Consider the following 7,863-nt stretch of genomic DNA (forward strand, 5'->3'; position numbering starts at 1 on the left):
GCAATGATAATACATATATTTGCATTGTTTTTATGGCCATGACTTTGACAACAATCATTTGTTCAAGTAAGGCCCTCTGTGCAGGATGTTGACATACTTTGGAGTTAATATGACCGCTCCTAGTTTTCAGGCATCAACAAACCTTGTCAGCCACATACATTTGCTTTGTGCTTGCACTTTGGAGAAATGGATTCCAAACTGTAGAGGACCCATGACTAAACCCTGTGGAACACCACTGATTACATCTCTGCTATTGGAGATGGATTCCCCTATTTTGAATATATGACTTCTATCACCGAGGCAGTGAATGACCCCTCTAATGACATAAGGGTTCCCAATGGTGATAGTACTCCATGTTGAAGCTCATATAGGACTCAGCCTGTGATGTTATCAGCTCCCACAGATGCTGCATTTATGTCCTTAGAAGGCCATTTTCAACATGCGCTTTAGAGATATAAGGTAGGGGTTAGGTGGTAGGGAGATCATGGAGTATGTGTGGTGGGGACAGGGACTGATGGTTTTACAGAACCTGTTTGCCAGGTTAGCTATGTTAACAGACTCTGTATATGTGGTATCATCAACTATGAGTTTAGCACAAATGTGGGCCTTTCCTTTTGGGTTACAGATGTAACTAGAATGTCTTGTGATTATTCTTTGAGAAGGAGGCTAATTTGGACCCATACTTTGCTTGGGAGGACTTCACAACACCTCTTATTTGCTAGTTTAAGCTGAGGAGGGAGTGTTTCCAGTTTTGGGGGGGGTCCCTCCCTCCTACCCTTAGACAGCAATGTCTTCCTATTATTGTAAAGCCTGTTACTGGCTGTCATCCACCAGGCAGGTTTGCTTCACCATGAAGAGCTTGTTGTGCTCCTATCAAGTACAGCTAAATCAATGGAGTCATACAAGTGTTTGCATTGGTGTAGAGCTCAGCATAGTTGTCAGTTGCTTCTGAGAGATGAGGTGCAGTGAAGCTATTTATACCATCCCAAAGGAGGTTATAATCTGGATTGGTGAATTTCTTTAGTGTATTTGTTGCAAGGGGTGTGTGTGTGTGTGTGTGTGTGTGTGTGTGTGTGTGTGTGTGTGTGTGTGTGTGTGTGTGTGTTTGTGTGTGTGTGCCAGGTGTGATACATACTATGAATGAGACTGATTTGAGGTCAGATCTCACCAGGGAAGTCCTCACATTGGGGGTGGAACAGTGGTCACCCATATTGGTAAGCACCCGATCCAGTATGCTAGCTCCCCTTGTGAGGGTGTCAACCAGCTGCTCCAGATCATTGGAGTTAATGAAGCCGAGTAATTTTTGGGCAAATGAGTTTAAGCATGAGTAAACTAACTAGTTTGTGGATAATTCAAGTCACTCCAAACCATGGTGTCTGGATGTATCTTGATAGGCTCATGTAGATCCAAATAAGCAAAGTGGGTGTCCTATTTCATGGAGGGGCTACTGTAGCTGTCAATGACTTGAATAGGTGCCCCACAAGAAGTCAATAGCACCTGAAGTGTATCCATGGAATCATACTGTGTAACCAATGTGGGTGTGAATGTATCTTTAATGAATATTTATACATCGCAACCATTAGTTTGCATGCCTTTAGTTTAAGGTCTGCACGTGTGGAAGGAGGTGTAGTCTGGTATGGCTGTGGTGCTCTCCACAGCATTGAACCAGGTGTCTGTGTTGCACAAAAGTCTGCATGTTCCAAGGTGAGGACAGCTTCCAGTGAGTGCAAGTTTCCTGGTGCAACTCCTAGCATTTAGCAGCATAACCTTGAGGTTGTTTGTACATTGGGTTTTTACACTGACATTTTTGTCCTTGAGACACCAACTAAAAAGGACACTGTGGGGGGGGGGGGCAATAGCCTTGGCCAGTATTCTAAATCCCGGGGGTGACAGATGAAGGCCATCTGTGGCAAAGCATTGAGGTCTGTTGAACATGTCATCCCAGGCTGACAGATAGTTGATCCCCTTAGTCTGACACCAATGTTAAGCCTATTATTGAAGGCAGTCATCTTCTGTTTGTATTGAGGCATCATCCTAGGTGAAGGTAAAATGCATCTGATGGCCAAGGGCATACCTGCCTGAGATGTATAGTGTGAATGCTCAGTCATGTCTGTCATCACACAGTACAGAGAGGTACGTCTCAAGTCCTACACACCAGCAGGAACTATGAAGTAGATATAACAGTACCTGTTGACAGATATGAGTGTATGTGTGACATGCCGTATCCTGGCACCTCACAGACAGCTGACAGTGGCCTTTCCCTTATCTAGCATGGTGAGGGGGACATCAGTGTGATTCACGATGTAATTATCTATGACTAATATGTTTGATTTTGTGTTTTGCCTTAAGTGTTTGATTGGTTAGACAGTGATGTGTGAACTATTATGTGTACTGTGTTCTGTAGCATGCTTGCATTTTTGTTTGTGAGGTGTCCGGTGTTTAGGTCTGTTTCTGGTATGTTATGTATTTGCCCTACATACCTAGATCATGGAGAGTGTAGGTATGCATGATGTGGGTTTGGCTGGGTAGGAGGTGAGGTGGGCATGTTGGCACTTCATTCATTGTCATATGTACTGACAGTTGTGTGTGAAAGAGCATGGATTCAAGGTCTTTAATTAAGATGTATCTCTCACGTGTTGTGCTTGTGTGGAGCAGAAGTAGAAGTTTGGTAGTGCTGTCTACATCTCTGCAGCAGTCAGAGATAGTGTCAGTAGCAATAGATTATTGCTTGCATATACATCACAACAGGCCATAGTTAGGCAGTGGTCTGACAGATGCTTACATGTAACAAGTTATTACCTTCATGATGCCATTCTAAGAGAAAACAGTACCTGATAGTGTGGGATAACATGGTATATTGAGTACACTGCTTTGCCAGACTTGTGACACTTGCATGACCCATAATCTTGTTATTAGGCAGGGTCACAATAGCATGCTTATAAATGTGACAATGTACAACTCCAACAAAGTAAGGGTCATGCTGCTACACCCTTGTGGTTTACAACCTCATACACACTCTCTACAGGCACACTTTGCAGTGAAGATGTGCATGTCTGTGCATGCACATAAAACTTGTCCAACTTTGCAGTCATTACATTAGCCTTGCAAGTCTACAGTGTCTGTCAAATAACAAGACAGGAAATGGATGTTGTGTGAAATGATGTGGAAACACAGTTTAGTGTTCCATAAATGTACAGTATGACATACCTAGGAAATGTGGGAGGGACAGAGACATTATTCAAAGGTGGCCACCCATCTGCAGTAGGCCTCATATCCATGTCATGCAGCTCACTACCATTACTCTGTTGAAGGGCAGGCTGCATGATTTGCTGTGTTACCTAACATGGATCACTGCTGCTGTGGAGCTTGATAGATCAAACTTTGGCATCTATGTCACTTAAGACTTAACCTTATACTGTGATGCAGCAGCTGTGCTCCTAATCATAATCAGGTAATTACCTAGTCAAACGCTATGACCCTCAGAACCAAAGGCATAATACATGCAAATGTCAAATGATTGGTCTAGTTGCTAAACAAGGCATCTACCTGGAAAAGGCTACACCAAGCCTACTGAGCCTTGCATCATGTGGGACAAGTGCCTGGGTCAACAAACATGCTGTGGCCTGCTTCTTATCTTAAGCTTGGTGCTAATGTTTTGCTTTTGATGAGATACAAAGAACAGGAGCTTTGTATCCCACCAGAGTGAAGCAGTGTTGAGACCAGCAGTACCGTATTTCTTTGTAAATAAGACCTAACCAGAGAATAAGGCCTAGCATGGTTTTCCAGGGTGGTCATGATATAAGCCCTAACCCAAGAATAAGCCCCAGTTAAGATTGTCAACAACTCATGATGGACATGTTGAATTATAAAATAATATTATTGATACCAGTTGACTGAGGTTATTGTACTCTGCTCACCATTTTTGGACCATTCAGACACCCAACTTCTTCTCTTTGCAGAACGTCATAAGATTCTTTCCCTGAGATCCTCCACAATTCTTACTGTAACCCTAATAATCACTCACACTTGACGGTTGAGATCCTTGGCCCATAAACACTGGTAGGTGTACTTTGATCGGTCAAGGTACAGACAACACATGTAAAGCATGCATACTTGATAACGAATGGCTGTGGTTGTGTCTTCTTAACCGTCACCATTTTGTGTTGCCACTCCGGTCTCATAAGTCTTCAATTAACACCCCCAGACAAGATGAGTGAAAAAAGAAAGAGCTATTCCATCGAGTACAAGAAAGGAATGTGGAGGACTACCGGGGAAAGAATCTGATGTCTTTCTGAAAAGAGAAGAAGTTAGATCTCTGAATAGCCCAAAAATAGCATGCAGTGTACGATAACCTCAGTCAACAGGCCGACGAGGGAAATTCTAAGAAGTGCAAGTGTGGATCATGTCAGCAATGATTATTTCCTGAGCTGGGAGCCATAATCTGTGAATGGATTGCTAACAGGAGAGCAAAGGCTTTGGTTGTGAGCAGGCCTGATATTCAAGCATTTGCCCTTGCAATGGCACCACAGTTAGAAATATCCCCAGAAGAATTCAAAGCATCACAACATTGGCCGGATAGCTTCCTTCAGTGATATGAACTGTCTCTAAGAAGATCAACAACACTGTTCAAGCTGGAAGATACTGAAGTTATTAAACGTGCACTTGCATTCAAGTCCTTTGTTGATGGCATCGACTTTTATAAATACTAACTCTCCAACATGATTGCTATGGATGAAACTGCAGTGTTTATGGGCCAAGGATCTCAAACAACAATTGCTCGAGGGGTGCCTCGTCAATCTACATTCCCTGGTACAAGAGTACACGTGTTACCTGTATTTTGGCAATTTGTCTAGATGGAAAGAAAACCCCACCTCTAATCATTAGTAAGGGCAAGAAAGATAAGATTGAATGTGTTTCAGGCATTTACATTCTTGAAACCAAAAAAGCCTGGTGCACACGAGCAGTTATAAGGAAATGGGTCGATGTAATACTGCCACTTGTTTTGCGAGGTGGCAAAAGAGGTCTGCTAGTCTGGGATTCAGCCTGCACTCACTGCGCTAAAGACATGAAGAAATTCCTTGCACAGAGAAGAATAGAACAAATAATGATTCCCGCAGGAATGACTGCCTATCTCCAGACTCTTGATATTGCAATAAGCAAGCCATTTAAGGACCATTTGCACATGGATCTCAATGACTACATTGAAAATAGACTGAAGAGAAATCAGCATAGAAACTTTGTGAAGCCTAGCCTGCAAGAGGTTATGACTTGGGTGAAAAATTCATGGAATAAAATCACTGACAGCTGTGTTGCCAATGCACTATGAGCAGGCTACTTGGACAAGCAGTGCTCATTTAAGGAGAGCTCTATTGCTAGGCATGACAGATTGGGGCCAATGGTTCTGCAGGAAATGGAGTCGCAAGAAATTCAGGCTGGAATTTGGGGGTTGGAGACTTATGATAATGTTCCTGAAGAAGATGACATGACTGTATTTGAATAACTTTTCCATTATCAGGGCAACAGAATGGATTGCTTCTGCTTTCAGTTTTATTCCCCTTCCTCCAATGCACATGTATTGAGATTTTTCTGCACTTTCTGTTAAGCATGAAAAATTCCACTGTGAAAGCCAAGGTGTCAATATTCTGAAGTTCAAATGTTTGTTGTACTGTTTATGTAGAATTTTCACACAACTGTTAACACGTTACTAAGAACTGTTGTCCAATAACAGAAAAGTACCAAATAAATGTCAATTTGTGTACATGAATAAATGTTGACTTTTGTACATGAATAAATGTTGATTTGTGTACATGAATAAATGTCAATTTTTGTGCATGAATAAATGAATAAATGTAGATTGTTGTATGGGGGGTAAATAAGGCATCCCCTGATAATAAGTCCTAATGCGTATTTCAGTAGGGGAATGAGTATAAAACCCAGTCTTATTTTTGGGAAAATATGGTACGAGTGGTGGGACATCACCCGGTGCTGGGACCCAGACTCTGACAGGACACCCCATTGTCTTTAACTCCTGGAGGCTGCCAAGCCATGCCATGTCCCCGTGCCATCAGAGCCTCTCAGGGGCATCTCCCTCTGATCCTGGCCAGCACTATGGAACTCCCCTTGGCCACTGAGGGGCAGGCCCACTCTCATTGGGACTTCCAAGCCACCCTCCTTTCTGGTCCAGAGCACCACGGTCCCCATCTCCCATATATCCCCTGCAGGCTGCCAAATCCTGCTGTGTCCTCATGCCCTTAAAGCCTTTCGGGGATCTCCCTCTGATCCTGGCTGGCCCCGCGGAACTACCCTCTGCCATCAAGGGACAGGCCTGCTCTCATTGGGACTTCCAAGCCCCCCTCCTTTCCAGTCCAGAGCACCACAGTCCCCATCCCCTCCATATTCCCTGCAGGTTGGCTAGCCATGCCGTATCCCTGTGCCCTCAGAGCCTCTCATGGGTACCTCCATCTGATCCCGGCTGGCCCCGTGGAACTCCGCTCAGCCACTGAGGGGCAGGCCTGCTCTCATTGGGACTTTCACATTCCCCTCATTTCTGGTCTAGAGGAGCATGTTCCCCCTTCTCCCGCTTATTCCCTGCAGGCTGCCAAACCATTCCATGTCCCTATGTCCTTGGAGCCTCTCAGGGAGGACCTCCCTCAGATCCTGGCCACACTTGTGGAAGTCCCCTAAGCTGCCGAGGGGCAGGCCCACTCTCATTGAGACTTCTGAGCCCCCCTTCTTTCTGGTCCAGAGCAATTCTGAGTACTTTGTGACATTTTGAGGACACCGTCAGGTACCTGGTGAGGTTGGACACCTTCCCCCTGCCTGGCAGGAGCTGTCCGGTCCCACAGCTCTCTGCCAAATGCTCACTTGAGGACTTCTGTCCCACTGGGGAGGGGCACGATTTGGACCCTTCCACCCAGGAGGGAGCACTCCTTGCCCAGCTACTTTCTGCCTCTCTCCCCCTTCTGGACTTCCACCGGGATGGACTCCCCCTCCAGGCTTCCACTTCTACCCGGGCAGGAGGGATCTTTTCCCAGGTTACATATCTACTGGAGGTTAGACAGATTGGGGCCAATGGTTCTACAGGAAATGGAGTCACCAGAAATTCAGGTGTGGCCCCGTGCCCTCTGAGCCTCTCAGGGGGACCTCTCTCAGATCCCAGCCACCCTCTTGGAACTTCCCTCAGCTACCAAGGGGCAGGCCCATTCTCATTGGGACTTCCACGTCCCCCTCCTTTCCATTCTGGAGCCATTCTGGTTTCTTTGTGACATTTCAGGGACGCCATCAGGTACCGGGCGAGGTCGGATGCCTTCCCCCTGCCTGGCAGGAGCTCTTCAGGCCTGCAGCCACCTGCCAGATGCTCCCTTGAGGACTTCCGTCATGGGGAGCTCTGCCTGACCCCACTCACCCGGGCAGGAGCAATTCTGGCCATGCATCCTTCTGCCAGATGCTTCCTTGATGACTTCCATCCCACTGGGGGGGCACGATCTGGACCCTCCCACTCAGCAGGGAGTGCTTACTACCTGGCCGCTTTCCACCTCTCCCCCCTTCTGTACTTCCATCCTGGTGGGGCACGTGGTCTGGACCTCCTCACCCAGGTGGCAGCTCTACCAGCCCGTCCATTTCCTGCCTTTCTCTCCCTCAAGGACTTCTATCAGGAGGGACACCCTCATGGCTTCCACTTCTACACAGACGGGAGAACTCTTTTCCCAGGTTACATAACTCCTGGAGGCTGCCAAATCATAATGTGTCAACCTTGCCCTTGGAGACTTTCATGGGAGCTTCCCTCCAATCCCTCCCATCCTCGAGTAACTCTGCTGGCTGTAAGGCCTCAGTCAGATCCTCTTCCAGACTTCCGTGACACCG

The sequence above is a fragment of the Protopterus annectens genome, chromosome 10.part0 (genome assembly GCF_019279795.1).
Source record: "Protopterus annectens isolate FY-2018-M chromosome 10.part0, PAN1.0, whole genome shotgun sequence".
Classification (NCBI taxonomy): Eukaryota; Metazoa; Chordata; order Ceratodontiformes; family Protopteridae; genus Protopterus; species Protopterus annectens.